This window comes from Ambystoma mexicanum, chromosome 3q (assembly GCF_040938575.1).
Source record: "Ambystoma mexicanum isolate Mex_15411 chromosome 3q, UKY_AmexF1_1, whole genome shotgun sequence".
NCBI lineage: Eukaryota > Metazoa > Chordata > Amphibia > Caudata > Ambystomatidae > Ambystoma > Ambystoma mexicanum.
This window is the reverse complement of record NC_090926.1, coordinates 766,632,506-766,658,683: the sequence shown is the minus strand read 5'-3', so window position 1 is coordinate 766,658,683 and position 26,178 is coordinate 766,632,506. Positions and strand designations below refer to the sequence as shown.

Below are 26,178 nucleotides of genomic sequence, written 5' to 3'. Positions count from 1 at the left end.
GTGTAAAGCCAGAGGGGGCAGCAAGTAGGAGCATGTATCACCTACTTGGCGACGGTTTGAAAGCGATCAGACTGATCAGTAGAAGGATCATTGTGTAGAACTAAATATGGGAAGAAAAGGAATCACCCCCACCCACGAAAAGGTGGGCCTCTTGTATGCTGAATGTAAAGAAGACCGGTGGGGGGGTCTGTACTTCTGCTCTCTATATGGTAGAGGGGAGGCACAGAGGACCCCAGCCAAGATTCTCTAATACGGTAGCGATGGGCGAGCAATCAAGGCCTAGCTTCTCAGGAGGTGATGCAGGCTGGTTCTTAAGTACAGTGTATCCCCAAGCCCCCACAAAGGAATGTCCACACACTGTATTACTGAAAACACAGTCTTTATATAATTAATATTCAAGGGTTATGTACACTTATCACAATAACGCACTTTGTGCTCAGGAAAATCAGCAATGGTAAATATCTACAATTCTAAAGTGGTACCACTAATATTAGACCTCATTAAAGTGCATTCACAATACTGTAGAAATGGCACACAGATCAATAAGAAGGAAACCAGCAATAGAGAGAGGAGAGATAACAGAGGGTTGAAACAATAGGCAGAATACTGGCCCTTGCTACTGGACACAGTTCTGTGTGGAGATCCCCCCACCTGGGCAACCTGCAAAATAAAGAGATATAACACCAGCCCAGTCCAGATATTGTTCAATAGTCTATTTCTCTCCTATAATGTTTTTACCCCCCCAATGTACCTGGTGGAGTCGAGTTCCTCGAAAAGGCGTCGACAAGCGTCGAGGGACTCGCTGTTCGGCGACGGGGAATCGACGGCCCTTCTTGAATGCCTTCCTTTTCAGGCGGGAGGCACGGGGCGTCGAACGTCCGTCGACAAACGAGGCCGAACGTTGTCGAAGAGGCGGCAACTCCGTCCGAGCGGTGCTCGTCGGCGTCGGGGCGTCGGCGTCCTGCAAGGCGGAGGTGTGCGGGGCACCTCGATGACAATAGTTCTGGACCGCAAAGATTGTAGAGACGGGAGCCCAGCAAGGGCGTCGAGTCGTCCGAGTCTTTGGGGTCGTCGGGTGGCGGGAAACCCACCGGCAGGTTTCTCCTCGGCGCGTTGGTCGTCCTCGACTTTCTCCGGCAGGATAAGCGGTCGACGATGCGGTCGAGAGAGTCCTTCGATTGAATGTTCTTAGGCAATGGAGCGGACGGCTCCGGTCGTCGGCGGCACGGCGTCAAGTGGTTCCCACGGCTGGGCAACACAACTTCGACGGGCCTCCAGCGGTTACACAGACCTGCGAACCCTGGTCGACGGCAATGGACTTCGACGGCGTCGATGTCCGGGTGCTTCACTTCGATCTCCTCGGCGGTCCCGTCTCGGGTCGGCAGCCTTTCGAGGGTCTGACTTCCAGGGCGCTTCGGCGAAGATTCAGCGGTGCTCGATGGTCCCTCGGAGCACGGGAAGAGGGCGCCTTACCAGGTCCTCTCTCGGGTCAGTCCTCGACGATTTCGACAACCTTCAGTTCCGTCGAAGCAAATGCCACAGCAAGTCTTCTTCTTCCAGCTGGACGTCGAGGATCAGCAAATCCAGTTACTCTTGAGTGGAGACTCAGCTTCTGAATGCTTCTGAACAATTTCCAGTGGTGAGAGGTCCCCAGATATACTATTCTGTCTCTCATCCACACTGCTGGCACACACACAGCAGCCAATCACACAGAAGGGCATTCATGCAGTCAGTCAGCCAATCAGGCACACAGTGCATTCAGGCCACACTCCTCCCTTTCAGACACTCACAACAAGGAATGTGGATTGGGACAAGTACCCAGCCATTCAACACTACACACTGCATTCAGGCCAGTTTCGGGCAGGGCTGTCTCAGTCTTTGTCTCTCATGCCAGAAACCAGACAACCACAACAAGGAGTGTATATTGGTCACACACTCCATTCACCCAGGTCCCACCCACAGGAGGTACCCACAACATACAGTCACTGGGAAGGCTCCAGTCAGTCTAGCTGGGCCTTCACAACAACACCATATATGGAACTTCCACCCAACAGCCAGTCAGGGGGAAGGGACAGAGTCAGGGCATCCCAGGACTTTGGGAAAACAAGACAACAGGCAATAGAAAGCAAGAGGCCACAGGGGCCATCTTGTTTCTATCAGGAATCAACTGATCCCAATGGCAGGGCCTGGGTATCCCAAAATGGAGGACACCCAGAGCACCTGTCCAATTCAGCATGGAGCTGCCACCAGCCCATACCCTGCTCTGTGGGCCACCCACAGGTGCCCAAAAACATACACTAGGGGCACAGGGTTGTACCCCCCACCCATGGGTGCCATAAGGGTATCCCAGGGGTCTGTTCACCAAACCAAAAGAGAGAGCTGCACTGCCAGGAGTCCCAAATGGATTCCTGGGCAGAAAACATAACAGAACACACGATAAAAGGCAGAAAAGGACAAGGATTCAGAGGCCCTGTCCCTCTGATACATTTCCAGCATCACAGTCGCCCCCCCCAGACTGAGGTGGAGGGTGTCTAATCTCCCACGGGATAGACACCCTCATCCAGACGGTCAACATACCTTCTGGAAAGGCCATCTGCATTATCGTGACTTTTCCCTGGTCTGTGCTCTATGGTGAAGTCTAGCCCTTGCAGGCTAATGGACCACCTGAGCAATTTCGGGTTCTCACCCTTCATCTGCATAAGCCACTTCAGGGGCTTATGATCTGTTTGGACCTTGAAGGTAGACCCCGTAAGGTAGGGCCTAAAACGCCTAAGGCTCCAAACTATACTAAAACATTCCTTTTCAACAGTAGCCCACCTAAGTTCTCTACCCTTGAGTTGTCTACTGATGAATATGATAGGATGTTCTCTCCCTTTGTCATCTAACTGGGACAAGACAGCTCCAATTCCGGTGTCGCAGGCATCCGTCTGGACGATAAAGGGTCGGCTGTAGTCAGGCGCACTCAACACAGGTGCCCTACACAGACTTTCTTTCAAGCCATCAAAGGCCCTCTGACAGTCTTCAGTCCAATTAACCTTCCTAGGCTGTTTGGGTGAAGTTAGAGCTGTCAGGGGTGCAGCTATGGTTCCATAGTCTGCCATGAAATTGCGATAGTACCCAGTGAGGCCCAAAAAGGCTCTCACCTGGGTTTGAGTAGTGGGAGTCTCCCAGTTCTGTACGTCCTGTACTTTACTGGAGAGAGGTTGGATTTGACCCCCTCCTACCTCATGACCAAGATAGGTAACTTTCCCCTGAGCTATCTGGCACTTGGTGGCCTTGATAGTGAGGTTAGCCCTTTTCAAGGCCTGCAACACCTTATCCAGATGTGTCAAATGCTCTTCCCAGGTGGAACTGTAGACGGCAATGTCGTCTAAGTAAGCCACACAAAAGGCTTCCAGCCCACTGAGCGCATGGTTGACCAATCTCTGGAAGGTGGCAGGGGCATTCTTCAACCCAAAGGGCATGACCCTAAACTGGTAGAGTCCCTCAGGTGTGGAGAATGCCGTCTTTTCCTTGGCATGGTCCGTCAGAGCTATTTGCCAATAGCCTGAGGTAAGGTCAAAGGTGCTCACAAATTTGGCAGCACCTATAGTGTCCACGAGCTCATCAGCCCTGGGCAATGGGTGCGCGTCAGTTTTGGTGACGGCATTGACTCCTCGGTAGTCCACACAGAACCTCCAATCCTTGGTACCCGCCGGGGAACTTGCCTTGGGGACAAGGACCACTGGACTGGACCAGGGACTGGTGGAGGGTTCAATAACACCCAGATCCAACATCTTGGCGACCTCAGCCTGGATGTGGTTTTTGACGGTATCTGACATACGATAGCTCCTGCTTTTGACAGGCACACTGTCACCAGTGTCAATTTCGTGCTTACACCACGGTGTAAGGCCCGGTGTCAGTGAAAACAGAGGGGCATACTGCTGGAGCAAAGCCCGGCAGGCCCTCTGCTGCTCTGTTGTCAAATCGGGAGAGAGTTGTACTCCCTCCACTGAGCCATCCTGAGGGTTGCTATGCAGCAAATCAGGAAGGGGCTCACTCTCATCCTCTTCTTGCCCTGAAGCTAGCAAGAGACATGAGACCTCTGCTCGCCTGTGGAAAGGCTTGAGCCTGTTGACATGGAATACCTGGGGGGCTACCCCAGAGGCTCCCATGTCCACCAGATAATTGACTTCGCCCATCTTGGAGATGATCCTGAAGGGTCCAGTCCACTTGTCTGCCAAAGCTCTAGGCTTGGTAGGCTCCATCACAAGGATTTCCTGTCCCGGAGTCCAATCCACTTGCGAAGCTTTCAGGTCATGCCAGTACTTATTCAATTCCTGGCTGGCCTTGAGATTTGCTGTTGCCTGACCCATCATTTGTGTCATCCTCCGCCTGAGGCCTAACACATAGTCCCCCACTTGCTTGGCGGGACCTGGAGGGGTGGCTTCCAAGCCTTCTCGGATCAAGGCGAGGGGCCCCCTCACGGGATGTCCAAAGAGTAACTCAAAGGGGCTGAAACCAACACCCTCTTGAGGTACCTCTCTGTAAGCAAACAGCAGGCATGGCAGGAGGAGATCCCATTTCCTCCTTAGGGGCTCTTCCAAAGCACCTAGCATGCCCTTGAGAGTTTTGTTAAATCTCTCAACCAGACCATTGGTCTGGGGGTGGTAAGAGGTGGAGAACTTGTAGGTTACCCCGCACTCTTTCCACATGGTTTTCATGTAACTAGACATGAAGTTGGATCCTCGGTCAGAGACAACCTCCTTGGGGAATCCAACACGGGTGAAAATGCCCAGGAGAGCCCTGGCAACCACCTTGGCAGTAACAGTCCGAAGGGGTATTGCCTCAGGGTACCTGGTGGCATGATCTACCAAGACCAGGATGAACCGATGTCCACCTGAAGTGGGAGGGTCAAGGGGACCGACGATGTCGATGCCCACCCTCTCAAATGGGGTGCCAACCACTGGTAATGGCTGCAGTGGGGCAATGACCCTGCCTCCAGTCTTGCCAGACAACTGACAAGTTGGGCAGGTCCTGCAGTGGGACTCCACCTCTACTCCCATCCGTGGCCAGTAGAAATGGGCAGAGAGCCTCTGCTTAGTCTTCTTGGTCCCAAGATGACCAGCCAAGGGCACCTCATGCGCCAACTGCAGTAGGAAGGGCCTGTAAACCTGGGGTACCACCAACCTCTTGCGGGCACCAGGTTCGGGCTTAGTGGGCTCACTAACAAGGAGCTCACCCTCCCAATAAATCTTGAATGTCCTAGGCACTTCACCTTGTGCCTGGGACAGGGCCTGTTTCCTCAGGCCCTCGAGAGAGTGGCACTCTCTCTGTCCCTTACAGAAGTCTGCCCGGGAGGGTCCCCCTTCAGCTAACAAGCATTGAAGGTCGGGATGATCCTCCGGGTTGAGAACCTCTCCCACAGGAGAGTCTTCTGTCTCTTCTCCCACAGGAGTTGAGTTTGGGTTTTCCGCTGGACCCAGCCCGTCCGGAGCATGGATCCTATTGGGTGCTGTCGGAACAGCAGGAAGAGAAGGTGTTCCCTCCACAGAGGTGGCCTTCTTGGTCTTCCTTCTTCTTGCCTTAGGCCTCGCCTTTGGCTCGGATACCTGACTCACAGCCAGACCCGGTGTCACCTGTGACCTAGTGACTGCAGCAGCAGTCATGGGAAGACCATCCGAGATCAACCCCAACTCTACTAGATCATTTCCTAACAGAATGTTAGCAGGGACATTGTCCTGAACCAGGACAGGAAGCTTTGCTGTCTTGTCTCCAATCATGAGTGTGACTAGGGCTACAGGCGATAATTTGGGAGGCCCACCAGCTAACCTGGTGGTTTGCAGAGGAGCACCTTCATAGTCCTCTGGCTTGAGCAGGGTCCTGTCCACCACTGTCATGCTTGCCCCAGTGTCTCTCAAACCAGTAGAAGGCTGGCCATTCAAGAGGACACTTCTCAAAAATCTACGGGTGTTCTGTGGGATAGTCGCCAGTACTTCTGCGTACTGGTCCCAGGCCCCAAGGGACACTAAGGAAATCTCTACCGGAGCACCAAAGGTGATTCCGGTAGAGGAGGGGAGGACAGTGGCCTCCACCTCAGACACGGGGTAAGGGTAGGTCAGGCTGACAGCCTGTACTCCAAGTGCCTTACCTTTACACTTGGGGTCACCCCTTTTGTGATCCAGAGCCCCACAATCCCAACAAGTGCCAGGAGTGCGGGGTACGGTACTGGAACCACTGGGAGCCTGCTTTGCAGCAGGTGGACCACTACTCTTATTCCCACCCACAGAGGACTTATCCCCACTAGATTTTTGGGTCTTAGGAGAGGAAGGTTTTGGTTTACCCGACTGTGACTGCTTTTGGGACTCCTCAGCTTTCTGAGAGGCCCCCTTTTCTTTGTCCTTGTCCTTCCCACTGGAGTCCTTAGGGGACACCCGGTGGGAGACCCACTTGTCAGCCAACCTAGCCAGCTTAAAGGGGTCCAAAATGTTCTGGTCAGCCACATACTGACGCAGCTCTGGTGAACAGGCTTCAGAAAAATGCTCAAAAAACAAGAGGTGGGACAACTCAACAAAAGTTTTCACCTTGTATCCATCAATCCACCCCATCATGTTCATGTGCGCAGTACTCACCCAGTCAACCCAAGACACATTCTCTCTTTTCTTAAATTCCCTGAACCTTTTAAGGTATTGGGCAGGTGTCTTGCCAAACTTGGCAATCAAAGCAGACTTCATACACTCATACTGACCCCTTTCTTCCACACTCAGCTTCAGAATACAGTCATATCCAGTTTGAGGCACTCTGCTTAACAAACACTTAGCCCAATCTCTTTTATCTACATCATGAATTGCACAAGCCATTTCAAACGCTTCAATCCATTGGAGGATATCTGAACCCTCCACAAACACACCAACCAAATCTTTCATAAACTTGGTGGCTGGGGACCTGACACTCTCACTGGATCTAGCTGAAGTCTCCACTCTAGCTTTCTCTAGCTGGATTCTCTGACATTCAGTGTCCTGGCTTTTGAGTTCAAGGTCCTTATTTCTGAGTTCAAGATCCCTATTCTTGAGTTCCACTTGCTGTGCCAGCTCCTCTTTCTTAAGCTCAGCTTCTATTTCCAACTTGCGATATTCAAAGGCTAACTTCATCCTCAATAACTCAAGTTCCATGGAATTGCTGGGGTTTGGAACAGAGGCAGCAGGAATGGTGGCATTCCCAGAAACAGATTCAGCGACAACCCCAGGGGCAGAGTCCTCACTGGTTGCATCCCCCCCTTCCTCAAGGGTTTCACCATCAGTCTGGTAGTCCACCAGGGCAGCTATCAGCTCAGCCCTAGACTTATCCACAAAGTCCAACTCCCTGGCTTCACAAGCACTCTGGAGAGCCTCTAAGCTCATCCGAGTCAATTTACCATTTGCAATGGGCTCCATTGCCTGTAATGCAGTTATTTGGTACACACCCAAACCTTAATCTAATAAAGTGCGGATATTTTGTAAGTGGCACGGTTATACACTGAGTCTTAAAACCATAAGCATCCCACCGCTGCCACCAGCTTTGTAAAGAAGACCGGTGGGGGGGTCTGTACTTCTGCTCTCTATATGGTAGAGGGGAGGCACAGAGGACCCCAGCCAAGATTCTCTAATACGGTAGCGATGGGCGAGCAATCAAGGCCTAGCTTCTCAGGAGGTGATGCAGGCTGGTTCTTAAGTACAGTGTATCCCCAAGCCCCCACAAAGGAATGTCCACACACTGTATTACTGAAAACACAGTCTTTATATAATTAATATTCAAGGGTTATGTACACTTATCACAATAACGCACTTTGTGCTCAGGAAAATCAGCAATGGTAAATATCTACAATTCTAAAGTGGTACCACTAATATTAGACCTCATTAAAGTGCATTCACAATACTGTAGAAATGGCACACAGATCAATAAGAAGGAAACCAGCAATAGAGAGAGGAGAGATAACAGAGGGTTGAAACAATAGGCAGAATACTGGCCCTTGCTACTGGACACAGTTCTGTGTGGAGATCCCCCCACCTGGGCAACCTGCAAAATAAAGAGATATAACACCAGCCCAGTCCAGATATTGTTCAATAGTCTATTTCTCTCCTATAATGTTTTTACCCCCCCAATGTACCTGGTGGAGTCGAGTTCCTCGAAAAGGCGTCGACAAGCGTCGAGGGACTCGCTGTTCGGCGACGGGGAATCGACGGCCCTTCTTGAATGCCTTCCTTTTCAGGCGGGAGGCACGGGGCGTCGAACGTCCGTCGACAAACGAGGCCGAACGTTGTCGAAGAGGCGGCAACTCCGTCCGAGCGGTGCTCGTCGGCGTCGGGGCGTCGGCGTCCTGCAAGGCGGAGGTGTGCGGGGCACCTCGATGACAATAGTTCTGGACCGCAAAGATTGTAGAGACGGGAGCCCAGCAAGGGCGTCGAGTCGTCCGAGTCTTTGGGGTCGTCGGGTGGCGGGAAACCCACCGGCAGGTTTCTCCTCGGCGCGTTGGTCGTCCTCGACTTTCTCCGGCAGGATAAGCGGTCGACGATGCGGTCGAGAGAGTCCTTCGATTGAATGTTCTTAGGCAATGGAGCGGACGGCTCCGGTCGTCGGCGGCACGGCGTCAAGTGGTTCCCACGGCTGGGCAACACAACTTCGACGGGCCTCCAGCGGTTACACAGACCTGCGAACCCTGGTCGACGGCAATGGACTTCGACGGCGTCGATGTCCGGGTGCTTCACTTCGATCTCCTCGGCGGTCCCGTCTCGGGTCGGCAGCCTTTCGAGGGTCTGACTTCCAGGGCGCTTCGGCGAAGATTCAGCGGTGCTCGATGGTCCCTCGGAGCACGGGAAGAGGGCGCCTTACCAGGTCCTCTCTCGGGTCAGTCCTCGACGATTTCGACAACCTTCAGTTCCGTCGAAGCAAATGCCACAGCAAGTCTTCTTCTTCCAGCTGGACGTCGAGGATCAGCAAATCCAGTTACTCTTGAGTGGAGACTCAGCTTCTGAATGCTTCTGAACAATTTCCAGTGGTGAGAGGTCCCCAGATATACTATTCTGTCTCTCATCCACACTGCTGGCACACACACAGCAGCCAATCACACAGAAGGGCATTCATGCAGTCAGTCAGCCAATCAGGCACACAGTGCATTCAGGCCACACTCCTCCCTTTCAGACACTCACAACAAGGAATGTGGATTGGGACAAGTACCCAGCCATTCAACACTACACACTGCATTCAGGCCAGTTTCGGGCAGGGCTGTCTCAGTCTTTGTCTCTCATGCCAGAAACCAGACAACCACAACAAGGAGTGTATATTGGTCACACACTCCATTCACCCAGGTCCCACCCACAGGAGGTACCCACAACATACAGTCACTGGGAAGGCTCCAGTCAGTCTAGCTGGGCCTTCACAACAACACCATATATGGAACTTCCACCCAACAGCCAGTCAGGGGGAAGGGACAGAGTCAGGGCATCCCAGGACTTTGGGAAAACAAGACAACAGGCAATAGAAAGCAAGAGGCCACAGGGGCCATCTTGTTTCTATCAGGAATCAACTGATCCCAATGGCAGGGCCTGGGTATCCCAAAATGGAGGACACCCAGAGCACCTGTCCAATTCAGCATGGAGCTGCCACCAGCCCATACCCTGCTCTGTGGGCCACCCACAGGTGCCCAAAAACATACACTAGGGGCACAGGGTTGTACCCCCCACCCATGGGTGCCATAAGGGTATCCCAGGGGTCTGTTCACCAAACCAAAAGAGAGAGCTGCACTGCCAGGAGTCCCAAATGGATTCCTGGGCAGAAAACATAACAGAACACACGATAAAAGGCAGAAAAGGACAAGGATTCAGAGGCCCTGTCCCTCTGATACATTTCCAGCATCACACTGAACACCTAGGGTGCCTTAAGGCAGTCGGTGGGGGGCTTGAAGGATTATGGTGACTGTTTTTAATAGAAAACATAAGCATTTACTAAAAATGCTAAGCATTTACTAGAAAATATAAGCATTTGTTGCAGGGGGAGGGGATGGACGAGAATGAACTAGTCCCATCATTAGAGACAAAAAATAAAAAACTATCATAAAAAGCCTTCACCCCAGATTATCATAAACAATGATCAAAAAAGATATTTTCAAAATGAATGACAGTCATCACTAGCCCTGGCAAGCATTCAATAAATAAGTTATAAAGTTTACAGGCAAACTATCTTCAATTAACTGCTGAGGTGCAATGATTGGAAAAAAATAAACCGCTTTTAAGGGGCAATAAAAACCCTCCAGGAACCTCATTAACCTATATAGAGAATGTGACATAAGTATACTAGAACTTGCAGTAATCCCGAGTCCCTAATACTTACATTTGTATATATTAAATCATTTAGCGCTTTCCCCAAAGTGTTGAACATAAACTAAACTTAGATTGAGAAGAGCATGAGTCATGGAGGGAATTAGATCACTGTCCCCGGCGCCCAAAGGCTGCACAACTAGCCCTCCTGAAAAGGCAATGGAAAACTGGGTTGAACAAGTTCTTTAAAATAAATGGCGTAAAACCAATACAACAGCTTTGCCTCACGGGTATAGCATCCATAACTTCCAGCAGTAAAAGTTATATATTCAAAAGCATTACAATACAAAATGACAGTCTTGAATGCCAGACAGTTTGCTTTTTATGGGGGGGCAGCTTTACGGAACCTCTTTAGGGGTGCTTTGACCTTTAGAACAGAGTACTTTTCCTGTACACTTTTCACAGTACACAAAATCTCAAATCAATGTACATACTGTAAACAATCTTCCCCAGCTTGAACGAGGTGAAATGGGGGTGGGGGGGGGGAGGACAAAGGGGTCAGGACTCTCCTTTAATGCAAATTCAGTTGCGGGACAATAAATGGATGCCACTTTTTTTTTTAAAGTTGGCTGGTGTTCAATGACTTAAGTGAAAGCAATGATCAGGTTACGAGCAATATTAAGAGGAATAAATAGATGGAGTGCACCTAACCACTGTTGGTTAGAGGAGACTTATTCTCCCTTTTTAACGAGAGCTGGATGGCCAATATCTGCAACCATTCTCTGCGCGCATAATCACAACAGCAAATATAATTTGGAGCTTTTATAAGCGCCCTGTGCCACCAGAAGCAGGAACGAAGGGCATTTCAACCATCCCCGGCTTGAGACTACACCTGGCGGTGTGTGCACCACACCCCGTACCACACAGCGGTTCCAACAGTCTGCCACACACTTCAAAACGTAGCCAGCCTTCATGCCAGCCAAACAAAATGTTGCCACTTGGCACCCTGCTTCAGAATTAAGCAATATTGAAGATGCTGCAGGTGTCTGAACAACTTTATTAAAAATTACAAGCATAGCGCCACATGCCCTTTATATACAATAGACACATTCTAACACGGGCTACGTGACACTGCAATGTTCTTAAGCCGACGACCGAGCCAAATCTTGAGTATCGCTGGGCCCGTGCAACTCTTTCCTTCACAGTAAATCACTGGAATGATTCACTCGTACCCACTGAAGGTGCGGTCATGTGTACAAGATGTATATGCACTGCACCATACACATAACAATGTTGCACAAAGGGCACTGCAAGCACATGGATAATGGACCACTTTAAAAAGTAAAAAAGCAACCAGGGATTTGGCAAAGGTTTGTTTAGGACATTAAGCTTCCGCCGTTCAAGCCCGCGCGTGCACTGTCCCCTAGTGATCGGGGTGGGTCCAAGTGCTCTTCCAAACTAGCAATCAAAATATACGTTAACATATAACAGTGCCAGCAAGATAGCAATTCGGTATTTCGCTTGAAATATATATATATATATATATATATATATATATATATATATATATATATATATATTTTTTTTTTTTTTTTATTGATAACAAGGTAGCAGTGGTCTTCAAACTTTTTGGACCCTGAGCCCCCCCTAAGAAAAATGTACCTAGCTTGGGCCTCCCTATACACCTGGACTCCAAAATGTTTATCGGTTATTGAAAGCTGGTGTAGAACGGTGCCCCAAATGGAGGTGTGGGTGCCAAACAATAAATTCTTTCAAAATCATTGCTTGCAATATAACTCGAATTAGATTAGAGGGCAAACATTTGTAAACACAGCATTCAGAATGTTTTGCTACAGAGGACCTGCCTAAAAGTAGTGTTGGATATTTATTTCGTAGAGTAACGTTTGACATGTAACAATTTGTTTCTTAAGTACAACAACTTTGAGATTACCATCAACGCAGTCACTTGCAAGTTAGACAGTGGCATACTGGAGAACTTGTGTGAAGGGTGGGCCCGTCTTTCAAGCCAGCCTGTCACTATTGGGTGCAATCCAGCTTTGACCGATATTTAGTCTTACAGGCTGCAAGTGCTGAGAAAACAATCTCGCAAAGGTACGAGGTGCTGAAATGTAACAGTCCATTCACTGCACATTTGGATAAAGTTGGAGACTCTGCATTTTGCCAAAATCCACCCAAAGACAATTTTTTGAACTGGCTCTCCAGTAGGCGATCACTTTCAAGCTCCATTAGTTCCTCCTGGAACTGTATTGGAAGGTGGGCCCCTACTTACGTTAGGAAAGGCTAAACCACCCAGTCATTCGGCCTCATTACGAGTATGGAGGTAGCCATGGCTGCTTCCATACCGGGTTCCAGTACCGGATTTCTCCAATGAGGACTTACCGGGCCATTCCAACCTTGGAGGACCAGGTAAATCCTCATTGGAACCACCCATCCCCATTCCCATTTGAGCCCCATAGGGCTCAATGGGAATGGGGAGGGAGCTAATAACGGGCCAGTTATTAGCTCCCTCGTCCCCTCACGGGACACGCTAAGAACGCCTGGTTTTACCAGGCGTCCTTACCGGGTCCCACAAGGGAACCTCGTAATAGGGCGTCCCATAATGAAGGGTGCCGGTCCCGTACCGGCACCCTTCATTACGGGAGCGCCAGCCTCGTAATGAGGCCCATTGATGTTACAATTGTCCTCTGGAAAGTACTTATAGACTGGTCCTCAGATGGTTTCCCATTAGTTCAGAAACACATGAAAGATCATACTTGTTCTCCTCAAGAGCATCTGCAAATAATGGAAACGCATCAGTAATGCCAACATCAACCCTCCTCCAAAGCTCCAGTTTCTTCTTGAATGCTGATATTTTTGCATCCATAGTCAATGATGTGGTTTCTGTGCCTTGCAGGGAGAGGTTTAGATCATTTAGCTTTTCAAAGATGTTGCCATAGTAAGCTATTAGTACAAGCCAGCATGAATCACATCTTTCGTTGCCGAGATCAAAAACGTGATTTAAAACCTTTCCCCTACAGAGCCACCTGACTTCTGTGTGAAACAACAAAGCATCATGTTCAGCTCCTATTTCTGCACTTAATATAGCAAACAGACAGGCCCTTGTGGGGTGCATCGAAATAAAATGTACAATCTTTACAACAGAAGTCAGCACCTCCAAGAGTTAATTCCCCATATTGCGCACAGGCAAAGCTTCCCGGTGTATCCCGCAGTGTGTCCACAATATATGTGAAGCTACTGCCAAAACATTTGCTTTTAACCCAGCTCTAGCACCACACATTGAAGGGGCACCATCCGTGCAAATAACAGATGCCTCCCACTTTAGGCAGTGGGAACTTAGGAAGTAGTTAACAATGGCAAAGACTACAGATGCAGTTGCTCTGCCTTGAATTGGTTTACAAAATAAGACATCTTCCAATATTTCTTTTCCATGGCAGTACCTCACATACGCAATCAAATGCGCTTCTTTAGAAATGTCAGTGGCCTCATCCAACTGTAGGGCAAACTGACTGTGTTTCAAACACAATATCAATTCTGTACAGATAGAGGAGAGGTCAGTGGTGCGCCGGAAAATTGTGCGATCAGCAATAGGGATCATTTTGCATTTCTCTGCTGTACCGTCACCAAGCACTACCCAGTTGACAGCGGGAATTGTTGGCAGAATTAGTTCCTCAGCATCTGTAAAAGGCTTTTTGTTTTTGCCTAGATAAAAGTTGTAAGAATATTCGAAAGCACTTGCAGGTACTGAGGCCATGTTTTTAACAGTGTCATTTTGCTTTTTTATGCGTTGTAGCTGCCGTACAAAGAAATCCCTGGTCTTTTTTGCTAAATCGGCATGTTTTGTTTTCAAATGCTGCCTAATTGTGTTGGCTTCGGGCTGTCATTTGTTAATGTAGCACCACAAACCGCACACTGCTGCTTAACTTCTCCGCAAACTGCAATCCATGTGAACCCATCCAAATAAGAGATATATTTCTGTGTTCTTGCATTTCTTTTGTCTGTATCCAACTCCTCTTCCGCTTTTCGTTTGCGATTCCTACCATCTTCGTGTACTAGGAAACAATCCAATTCTATGTGATAGTTCTGCATTTTAAAGACCAAAGACAAAAGAGACTGATTTTTTTTCGTCCTTTTTTCTGTTAGCTATAAAATGCGGAAATAGCACATACTGCCCCCCTCCTTCCGCACCCGCTCATTCACTAGTTAATCGGGATGGAGGGGATTTAAACCCCCAACCCCCAATTTCTCCATCCACCACCCCCACCCTGCATCAACACACGCATCCTCTCCACACATTCACATACAGTCCAAAACTCACCTCTGCCTCCTGCGACGACTACGCTGGGGCTCACCGAGCCCGTCAGCCACTGCGCGCACTCATCAGTACAGTAAAAAAGACCTTTTCGCTGAGTACATATGATCCATCTAAAAATGGAGCCTGAATCTGTGAAAACATTGCATACCCCCCCACTAGTGTATGTCACGTTCGTTTTCAAAAATTAAAAATGCCTAAAAAAAATAAGATTTAAAACGGCAAACACTACATGCAATGACTCAAAAGGAACCATGTGAACAGCTTGGGGAAAAAAACCCTCACAAAAATGGGCCAGAAATACTAGTTTGATTAAAAAAAAACACCACATTTGATACAAGTCTCAGAAGACTCTCTGTTCAGATCGTGATGTCCTAGCTCAAATATTGTTTTTAAGTGTGGTCCTGGACTAGGCCACAGATTGGCAGCGAAAACCACACCTGGCTGCACATTGCACAGGAAACTTTCAGCCCTTCTACTCAACCAATGGTACATAGGGAAAAGAAATCCTTACCTGTTTGCGTGCGTACGTGACTGGATCATATGCTTCACTGGATTTTTCTCTGGGACACAGGTAGTTAGGTTGATACACCGACGCTTGGAGCGAAGCTGCTGAAATGAAAATAAAAAAACAGTAAAGGATACATGGGGTCTACCAGAGACTTCAAAATTAAGATTAGAAGAGCAGAGGTTAAAACCAGCTCTTGGGTGTTAGGCATCAGCTAGTAAGCAGGACCTAACGTTGGGAAACCAGGAGAGAGTACACAGTGCACTGTAAATGCAACTCCCGCTTGAGACGTGAACTTTCAATACCGCCCCAAACTGGACATGAGACAGGAACAGCCACAAAAATAGGTTTGAAATCCCTGATTGTTACTACTAACTATGCCTTTAAAATTGCCCGACCACCACCACCCACAACAAAATACAGTTGTTTTAAAAAAATGCATTCTAACCGTCGGCAAGTCCTACTACAGATGTCAGGATTTTATTATGGTGCCACTGCTGCTGGGGACTTTGCTGTCCTAGATGGGATGATGGAGCCTATTTCTGTTACTGCAATTGAAAAAGTACAATAAAAAAATATTATAGACGTACCAGATTGACCGTACCAATATTTGCGCACTACACTCTGCCAGTCAGCGCACATCCTCCCCCACACACAAAAGGGACGTAGGGTGCAAGGTCCTACCGAGAAATCTCCAAAGTTCCCTATAGGCCAGTCCACCCCAGCTGACAGAGAGCAGTCAGAGCACATACCTGAAAACGTGACCATACTCGGTCACAGAGACAAAAAATGATAGAGAGAAAGAGCATCAGCTTGTTATATTTTACCCTTTCTATTGCCTGCCTAGAATAGTTGAGAAGTCCAGCCTGCTGGCATTCCAATCATTCATCTACATATCTTACATAGAATCTGACATGGTAGTGCTAAGCCCACTGAGCTAACTTTCGGAAACAGAGTAATAGCCATTTAGCTTTTACTGCAGCTCCGTCACAGCGCTAAGTAGCAGCAGACACTGCCGCGGCCGCTGTGCCAGACACTAGGGCCCCTGGCTTCTCTACAACATATGGTGCCCCATGCAGGTAGATATCCACGAATTCCACTAGAAATCACTTCTATGGCAGAGGTGCACTCAAGGTACTGTTGGTAATGCAGTGATTTTAGTACATCAAGGGATGCATAGACTCGCTCTATAGTAGATGGCTACCGGGGTAGCTCAGCAGGTTGACAGACCATTGCTGAGACGTAACATATGCAAAATATAATTACGTGTATTGATATATAGTTCTTGTTTCTCTTACTGTATTTAAGGTTAAATTTAACCAAAATAAAAAAGCCCAAAAAAAAGCAAAATAAAACGTGTTAATCAAATGACTTTTCGCAATTACTTATAAAAAAGGAAGTGCAAAAAAATTGTTTGGCCATGGATGGGTTGGGCTGGGGAATGGGTTGGGCTATTTCTGCCTCTGTAGTGAAAATCAAAAGATGGCACCCATGAACCCAAATTGGCACCCATGTACCTAGTTTAATTTCCTAATAATTGCTGCCAGCAGAACGGAAGCATTTATTTGTGATTAACCAGTTTGATAAACATAACCTCTTTATAAATATAACCTGTGATAAAAAAAACAAAGCAAGGGGCACACAAGTTAGAGTATTGGTGTGGTGCTATGCAAAAAAAAAACTGGTGAACGCAGTCAGCAGCATTTTTGAGTTTGGAAATGACTTTTTCCTATGAACGTGTAAAAGGCACATTTGAACAACAATAATAATGTGGCCAGCATGTAGAACGCATGCTTTCAACAGTAATCCCCCCTTGCCCCCTGCCCCAGTGATGTTCATGGCCCATTGATTCCCGTGGTGTCCCTTTCAGGACAGAAGAAAGCAAACGGGATGAGCAAATAGAGCCAGGAAATGCACGAGTGACGGCTGGGTAAAGGAGCACCATGAAGATTAGGTCACCGAGCCCCCAGCTTCACTCTGCGAAGCTGGGAGCTTGGTAAAGCCTGGTCATGGCTGAGCCAGGCCGGGGTCCAAGATCTAGCCAGACATCTGATGCTGGTTCTCGGACCTGGCCAGAGCCGTCCCATGGACTAGAGGGGCGACAAGGCTGAGGGGGCAGCCAAAGCAGGGGGGGTGCAGTGTTGTAGGATATCTGGCTCCCCTACTACAGATTGCTGGAGCCCAGCAATCTGCTGTTGGGAGCCGGATATCATACAACACCGGCAATGCGCGTTTACATCCCACTTGGGAGAGGCGCAGGGGGACCTGCATTGCCGTGATCCGCCCCTCCCCCCACCCAGCTCGCCTCCTCTCCCCACGTGTTAGCCTTCATGGATCCACAGGGGGAGAGGGAAGCAGAGGGACCGGGAAAGGCCTGAAACGCTCGCTTCCCGGCACCCAACAGTTGTGTGGGGCGGTGACCCGAGAAACTGCATCCCTTACCAGGTAAGAAGACGCTGGCGGCACCAGCAGGAAGCAACAACGCAGCCTGAACGTGCGATCTAAATGCAGGAAAGCGCACGTCCAGGCTGCGTTTTCTGGCCACGCCCCCATCACGTCACACTGATCATGTGCATGGCGGGGGCAGGGACTCGCCATGCACAGGTAAGTTAGGCAAAAAAAGTATGTTCTCTTTACTCGCCATCCTGGATCACATGCCCCTCCCCCACCCACAGACGGGGGGGCGCCCCACAGTTTGAAGACCTCTGCCTACAGTATGGCTAGTTTTAAGGCAAAATGCTCAATTGTTGTTATTTTGCCGGCATAGTATACTAGCATACTACTAGCATAGTATACACAAACATGCAGGCATCTAGTCAGTGAGACAACGCAGGGAAATGAAGGAACTCTGTCCTATACAGACAGAACAGCGGACGAAATGCCCTCAAGGGGTTGGGGGGGACCGGAGGGGGTGAATCAAGAAAGACATCTTGTGGTACAAAGTCTCTGGCCAGTACAGCTCAATGCACTGCCTGGCAGCACTGAGTGGAAATGTTACGCACATCTCCCTGCAATGTTCAAATCAGAACCAGTCACCTCATAAAAGCAGTAAACAGGGATGCCATTTAGGGGTAGCAATTGTGACCCCTGGGGGCCACAGTTGGAACCCCTGGGGACTCCCTTGCGACCCCAACTTAAATTATTATTTTTCTTCTAAACAGGTGCTCCTGGTGTAGCGGGCCCTCCTGCCACACCAGGTCTGGTGGGTCCCCGGCCCAGTCCTTACCCATCAGGGAGTAGGGGTTGGAGCGGACCATGACATGTGACACGTCACATGCCAAATTCAGCTCCAACAGCTTCTCCCTCAGCTGCCTTGCAGCTCACATACAGGAATCAGGAAGCTGCAAGAGCTTCCTGGTTCTATTTTTTTGTGAGCAGCACGGAGGAGCCGAGGGGGACTGAAAGGACGGACCGAAGCTGCAAGAAAAAGGTAAGAAGGCTTTCTTTTTGTAATACGATGTGTGTTTTGCATGTGTGAAGTGCGTGCCAGATGCATGTATGGGAATGGTCGGTGAATGAGAAGTGATGTGTGTTTTTGAATGTTCTGGGTGGGTGTGTGCCTGTGTAGAGAATGCAATGAGTGGATGGGTGTGTGCCTGTGTAGAGAATGCAATGAGTGGATGTAAGAGAAGGTGTGAGTGACTGGTGGGTGAATGAGAAGTGATGTGCATTTTTGAATGTTCTGGGTGGGCGTGTGCCTGTGTAGAGAATGCAATGAGCGGATGGGTGTGTGCCTGTGTAGAGAATGGAATGAGTGGATGGAAGAGAAGGTGTGAGTGAGAATTTATGTGATGTGTGTTTTTGAATGGTCTGGGTGGGTGTGTGCCTGTGTAGAAAATGCAACGGACGGAGGCAAGAAAAGGTGTATAAATGAGTGACTGGTGAGTGAATGAGTATGAATGTGATGGTGTGCCTGTGTAATGCAATGAGTGCATGTAAGAGAAGGTGTGAGTGACTAGTGGGTGAACGAATATACATGCAGTAGTGTGTGTTTGAATGTTCTAAGTGGGGTTTCGTGTGTGCCTGTGTGGTGAATCCAGTGTGAGTGCCTGCAAGAGGAGATGTATGGGTGAGTGACCGGTGGGTGAAAGGGGATGCATGTGTGTTTAAGGCCCTGTGAGACTGGGGAACACTGGAGCATTTATGCTGCATCCTGTATTGACTTTACATGTTTTACTGGTATTTTTGGTCAAAAGCAAGTTCACGTTTGCCATTCGCTGGCTAGACTGGCATTTTGGTGCAGTCAGTCTAGCCATTGCTTACTGTGGCATGACATTTATTACTCGGCATCTCTATAAAAGCAAGCATGATAAGTAGCGTTACCTCGCTAGACTGAGGTTTTGGTGTAGCGGCCTGTATATTCTTCACTGTAGCATGACATTTTATTAACTGAGCATCTATGATGAATCAAGCAAGGTAGGTGTTCTTATGGGTCTAGACAGGCTTACATTGGAACCAGTTTGGACAGGTTTTCCTATTGTGACATGTCACTTAATGGCCAAACTAACGGGAGTATGTACTTGCATAGTAGTACTGGCATATATTGGCAGAGGCAGTTTTGTGCCCAGTGCCAGTAATGATGCTATATAAAAACATCTTAAAGCGAACATAAGTTTGGTCTTATATGAGAATACTAGCATACGTTGGTGGAGCCAGCATGGAAATGTATGGGCAAAGCAGCATACAAATGTTTTTTATACTGGCATATATTGCAGGGACCGGCATGATAATGCATTGGGAAATGCCCTGTGCACTTTAGTTGACTTGCATCTATTCTACTTTTTTTCACGATTTACCCTACATCCTACAAAATGGATTGTTGGCCTTTTACCCAAATTTTCCCAGAAAGTGTACTGCACCTTTTTAACCCATTATTCAGAACATTTACTCTGGGGAGGGAGAAGAATTCGCCCGGCCGCAGCCCCAACCCATTTTCGTTAGTTTGGCTCCCTCGCTATGCACAGTCGCAATCACATACCTGTGGCAAATAGTTAGACCCTCCAAAAAAACAAACTTGCCAACCATCACTGGTGGCTAGTATATTTGTAGAATAGTCAATACAAATAGAGTTGTTAGGGTTACTGGATTCTGTCTCCTCCCCTCTAACTATTAACACATCACGAGCAGAATCTATTTTGTTTAAATAAGTTATGCCTACAGCTTAAATCCTTAACAATATTTACATGTCCCTATGGGGGGAGCTATCCATCCCTCAAGATAGCTGTCCCTAGTTCGGCGCTGGTGTAACGCCTCTATAGGTGAAGGGAAAGGCCAAAGAACTCGCCCTATCCTGGCTCACTACTTTCCTAAGATTCTAAAAGGTGCACACCATGTGGGAGTCAACACTCCTCTTTATTCATGTTGCTGCCACTTGGTGTGACTTATCATAAAAATCACAGCAACATGTGGTCCAATATTCATTGGTCTCATCACCTGCTGAGTATCATAACAACAAGGGATGTTTTATAACCAAGCTCATATATTCATTGCTATGAGTCAGGCGGATCAGGTCATCACCCTGAGCCAATGTGCGTCAACCGGTTTCAGCGGGGAAATATAGTTTGCCGCTTTCTTCAGGACTATAGATACTGCCTACTAGGGCACTCTCTATACATATGAAAAGGACAGTTGCATCATTTCACTGTCACTTAGTTTCCTTTATCTGGAGCGGGCATCTTCCTTTTGGATGGACATCTCATCGGTGCATCTCCTCCCTGCAAGGGAAAATGCATAAATCAGGGACCTAGAAAGCATCGGACTACTATCAATCTGTTTGTTACATTTTTCTTTGTTCCTCTTACCGAATTCCGTTGCCTACTGTGGTAGATCAGCGGTTTGGTCTCTGTATTCCCTCTGTTGGGGTCTTTTAGTCTCTGTTAAAACACAAGACCTATGGTCAGGTTTTAGCCCCACTTGTTCTCATAGTATTGTTCATAATATTTGTAATGTCCAGTGCATTGTAGCACTTACCCTTTCTATTCACTTGGTTCTATGAGTGCTGGATAATCATATGTTCTCTTTTTTCATTTTGTTTCCTTTTTCATAGATGCTGTTCCGTGAGGGCTGTTGTGCCTAGAGCGTGTAAAAGTTAAGTGGTGAGTATGTAAGCAGTAGCACCCCCTTTGTTCAAACGTTACAATTGCAGTTTTTTGGTCTTAATTAGGGCCAAGGGCGTAAGTGATACTACCATGTGTTATTTATTTAACCCAGCGCGAGTTTACACTGTATCAGGTGTTACACATAAGTTCAACTGAACCACGCTCCTAATATTCTATGCGCAGCATTCTTGTTACTGCTCTCATTCTCTACTCGGTTACTCTCTCGTGATACGTTAACTGTGCTCTATTTACACGTTCCGTGAGCACTGTTATTTATATACTGCATCTGGCTATGCGGGCTTAGCGTTCGTCATCCGCTCATTCTGGTCCACTTTACAAATCCATCCTCCCTGCATTTAGCTTTTAGCAGTGCCATCGCTTATTACATTACTCATACCTGTGATGTTCCACATGCGCCGCTCGGGTCAGTTTCCTCTATAACCTGTTATCCTCCGCCATCTTGGAGGTACCTGTCTTATATAGTTGCCGCCGCTGCGTACAGCCGGTTTTCAGTCCTTTTTTGATTTTTACTGCCGATTACATTTCTAGTCGGCATATTATTACATGCCTCTTAAAGGGGCCCCTAATCATTGTGAATCACTGATGTTATTGCAGATTCTGCTATATTGCATTTTCTCGTAATGCCGCGAGTTTCTTATATAATTAGGCGTGTGTATGAGAAAAGAATATAATTCAAAAAGACAACAAAACAATGATCACTTGGTCTTTCACACAGTGAGCTGCTGGTGTTATACCAATGGTATTTTTTATATATCATTTTTTTCTCCCCCGCACATACAATTCAATGTAATTTATGCATTATGCAAAGCATTTCAAGTGTTGTTAGCCCTATCAGGGAGGCTTACACTGTCTCAGTGTGCTCCCGGTTTACACCCATTGTGATCTTGTGTTGATGATATTAATCGTGTTCCCAGTATCTTATATTCATATATTCTATACTTGTTCACCTCTGGACTGCTAGTGTTTGCCAGCATATCCCTTCATTTAGGCCAGTAATATGGCTCTTAAGTCTAAATATCCACATTTGTTATCGCTTGAGCAGCATTGCGGCCAAGTTCCCACTCTCTTTGGTACTTTAACCTTCTCAAGGATAGTCCAATTTATCTCATTTTCCGAGTGTTTATGCCGTAGGTAGTGTTCTACTAGTGGGACAGTGGTTCTTTTCATCCTGATATTGGATCTATGTTCTCCAATCCTGGTTTTGATTTTTCTAGTTGTCATCCCAATATAGATTTTGTCGCACGTTTGCGGTATTGCAGTTGGTCAATGTCCTTTGTTCCCACGGGGTGTTGCAGCCAATTTCCACTGTTGTTGAGCGTTTGGTAAATGGGCATGCCGCACATGAGCCACATGGTGTGTCCCCCATGGCTCTTGCTGCATTCCACATTGTGGGTTGGTCTTCATTCTCTTCTTTATAGGTATGCACCAGAATATCCCTTATATTCCGCCTCCTCTTAATAGCGAATGTGGGGTATCCAGTGTTCCCTCACCCACATTGAGGATGGGCCATAGTTTTCCGACTTCCTTTTTTATGCGGTTCACTATGGGTGAATGGCTAAAAACTGCTGTGATCTGATTGTCATCTCTTTTTCTCCTTGGATGTTGTTCCAGTGTTATTTCTCTTGGGATATTGCGTGCCCTTTTCTTCGCGTGCCTTATGATTCTTGCAGAGTAATTCCTTTCTTCCAGTTTTCTTGCCAGATTCTCTGCTTGGATGTCATAATCGCCACTTGTGGAACAGTTTCGCCTGAATCGTAGAAACTGTCCAAAGGGTACATTTTCTTTAAGAGATCTCTGGTGGAAGCTGTTGAATTCCAGTAGTGAATTACGATCCGTTGTTTTTTGATACACTGTTGTCTCAATTTTAACTCCCTTCCTTAGTAGTTTCAGATCTAGGAAAGTTGCTGTGTCTTTACTGGATTCCATAGTAAATTTTAAGAAGGGATTCCGTGTGTTCAGCCATTCTCTGAATTCTTTTAGCGTGTCCTCATTGCCCTCAAACAGCATCAGGACGTCGTCAATTTGGACAGTTTCTACGTTTCAGGCGATATTGCTGTGATTTTTATGATAAGTCACACCAAGTGCAGCAACACGAATAATGAGGATTGTTGACTCCCACATGGTGTGCACCTTTTAGAATCTTAGGAAAGTAGTGAGCCAGGATAGGGCAAGTTCTTTGGCCTTTCCCTTCACCTATAGAGGAGTTACACCAGCGCTGAACTAGAAATAGCTATCTCGAGGGATAGATAGCTCCCCCCATAGGGACATGTAAATATCGTTAAGGACTTAAGCTGTAGGCATAACTTGTTTAAACAAAATAGATTCTGCTTGTGATGTGTTAATAGTATATTTGTGGACCAGGCACCGGCCACTTCTCTCTATATATTACGTTACAGATTTAAGTTTTGATTGAAAAACATATTTACTCCTTTCACTTGCAGTAGTGAATGCCCCTGCAGCAGCATAATCATCATGGAAATTGTGCACACGCGGTGGTTCGGACCGGCCCGGGGTGTGGCATGCCCTGTGCTTTGTTAAGGAGCTTGGGGGAGAGGGGCACCACAGCATAGATCGCAGGGGAGCTGCCAAATGTTGTGCTGCGCCATTGGGCACCACTGGGTCTGACAAAGGTGTGAAGTGGGCACCTTGAAATCTGCCAGCGAGTCCCCAGGTGAGAAGGAACTTGTGGGCGTTTATTTTTAAATAACTTTGTTATGCTATGAATTTATGTGTGCAGCAATGATATTACATTAAATGGTGTTTTTTTTTTTTTTTTTTTTAAATAGTCCTTTGGCACCCAGTATTACACTTGCATAATAAAATCTATGGGGGAGTGTCTTGGGTATATTGAAAGAACCTTTCCCAGGTATTATACTACAGCAAAGATAAGATCAGGTGCACTCCCATCTGTGCACACAGACCAGTCTAATAGGTTTCTTCTAGCGTAGTGATAGCTGAATCATATTTACATCTATAACCAGGGAATTTAGTTGATACTAAATCCTGGTCAATGATTTAATTTTCAGGCCTTGCGCGTGCAGCTTTTTTCTCCTGGTTAAACAGCAGCGCACGCCTCCCAGGTCAGCGCTTTTTGGCTTGTATAACACAGCAACGCCACAGATAGCACTTCTATGTCCATTGATCCATGGATGTTTCATATACTAGTTGTAGCCTGCATTACAGGTTTTGGTTATCCTGTTAGAAATACTGCATTATGTATGTTTTACATATATAACCCATGTCGAAACTGGAAAATGGCATTCCTCAAGTGTGTAATCCTGGACAAATGTTGCCTCCCTCTGAGTCTCTGTTCTTATATCTGGCTACCTGGAAACACAGGTGCTAGATGCATCCAAAAAAATCTGAAGGTCGTTTGCCATCACTTCCTGTGATGTCACTTGGGGCGGGGTCAAATTCAATCACTTCCTGTGATGTCATCGGGGGGGGGTCAAGGGCTGTGTGATGTCCCTTCGCTACCCCTGGCATTTTGGTGAAATGACGTCTCTCTCAGTAAAGTTACAGAAATCATGCCAAGGGAACTTCATGCCATTGTAGCCCTCTCCCTCTCCATCTCTTCATCCAGAGCCTCAGCGGCCACCGTACTCATCCCCTGCTCCAGTGGCGCAGGAGGCCTCGGCATCCCCAGAGACAACCAAGCCCACGTGCGCTTGTGCAGCGGTGCAGAAAAAGAAGCAAGCATGCAGCTGTGCTAAGAATGGGATCGACCTGGGGCTTTTCCAACTGGCCGAGTTCATTGTTTTGGTTCCATGTGTTAATTCCGCCGTGAAAATATTGCGATGTAAAAATATCGCCATATTTTTGCAGCGAAAATCACACATGGACCCTGCGGGGGATACCCCCGCAATCCCCGCTTCATTTTTTACACCCCCGCAACCCTCATTCCCACATAATACTACGGCGATATTTTTGTTGGGGATATTATGTAGTGATACCATTGTTGTTCTAACAGTGAAAGCCACGTTGCACAGATAAGGCATAGCTCTCAACTCAGCTGCTTTTTGCATGTATTACCCACCAAAAGCATCCACACACCCGCCAGCTCCTTTGTTTCACCCACCTTGCAGCCACGAGACTCTGGTGCATAATTAAATTGTTCTTTTCTAAGAAGCGCGGGATTAGGATTCAAATCTGTGATGTGCTGCGTTAGCTTGCTTCCAAGATGAACGCGTTGCCCCTGGGCTATTCTTCCTCCCCAATACTTCACACATGTGCAGTCTCACTAAATGAGCCAGTGCAGCGGGCTGTGGATACAAAAGAAAGCCAAAGGGAAATGTAGGCAACAGCTACAGAGACTCAAGTTTACCGATTCAGCAATGATAAGCTTCCACTTTCTATGTTTTGCTTAGTTAGCTTCATGTGAGACAGTAGGTTTCAGTTTATAAATAGAATATGAGATAAATTTGCAAAACAAAACGCCACCCTCTGTACAATTAGGTGTCTCACTTGCCAAGCCCCCTATACGCCCATTCACTTCAGTGGGCTCTGACCCAGCCCAAAAAAAACAAAAGGTGCGTTTCCTCCCGCCTTGGTGACAAAAACGGTTGAGAGCTATCGATAAGGGTACAGCAAGAGGGCGTATAATCCGATTTACTGCTGGCAGCCAAATTTGGAAAAAACATCTGCCCTGAAATTCCCTCTGTTTGGGGGTGGATGGGGCTAATACTTACCAGCCAAGAAGATACACAAAGATCTACTGTTGCTGTAATCAAAATAGGAAGAAAAAAAACACCGGCAACTAAATATGCCTGGCGCTTCGAAACACTTCCGAGATGTATATGCGCCTTATAAATACACAATAAAAAAATAAACACCTGCCCATTCACGGCAATAAGTGCTCTTTCCTCCATGATTCTCACCTTAAACTCGTAGATGTCCTACGTGAAAAAGTCAGGACAACTAACAGAAATTACGTCATGACGCCGTAAAGGC

General features: G+C 47.4%; 1 long non-coding RNA gene across 6 annotated transcripts in view; it reads right to left on the bottom strand.

Annotated features, from left to right (window-relative positions):
- LOC138582964 (uncharacterized) overlaps positions 1–26,139 on the bottom strand; it is a 29,119-nt gene extending 2,980 nt beyond the window's left edge. The window contains exons 1-4 of one of the 6 annotated variants that reach the window (XR_011305120.1): positions 25,917–26,054; positions 25,307–25,490; positions 15,558–15,657; positions 15,116–15,213 (exon numbers count right to left, since the gene is read on the bottom strand). This is a non-coding gene — a long non-coding RNA (uncharacterized lncRNA). Of the gene's footprint in view, positions 1–15,115; positions 15,214–15,557; positions 15,658–25,306; positions 25,491–25,916 lie in introns of all 6 variants that reach the window. The other 5 variants (XR_011305121.1, XR_011305118.1, XR_011305116.1 and 2 more) reach the window with 5 other exon arrangements.
- Positions 26,140–26,178: the final 39 nt, after the last annotated feature.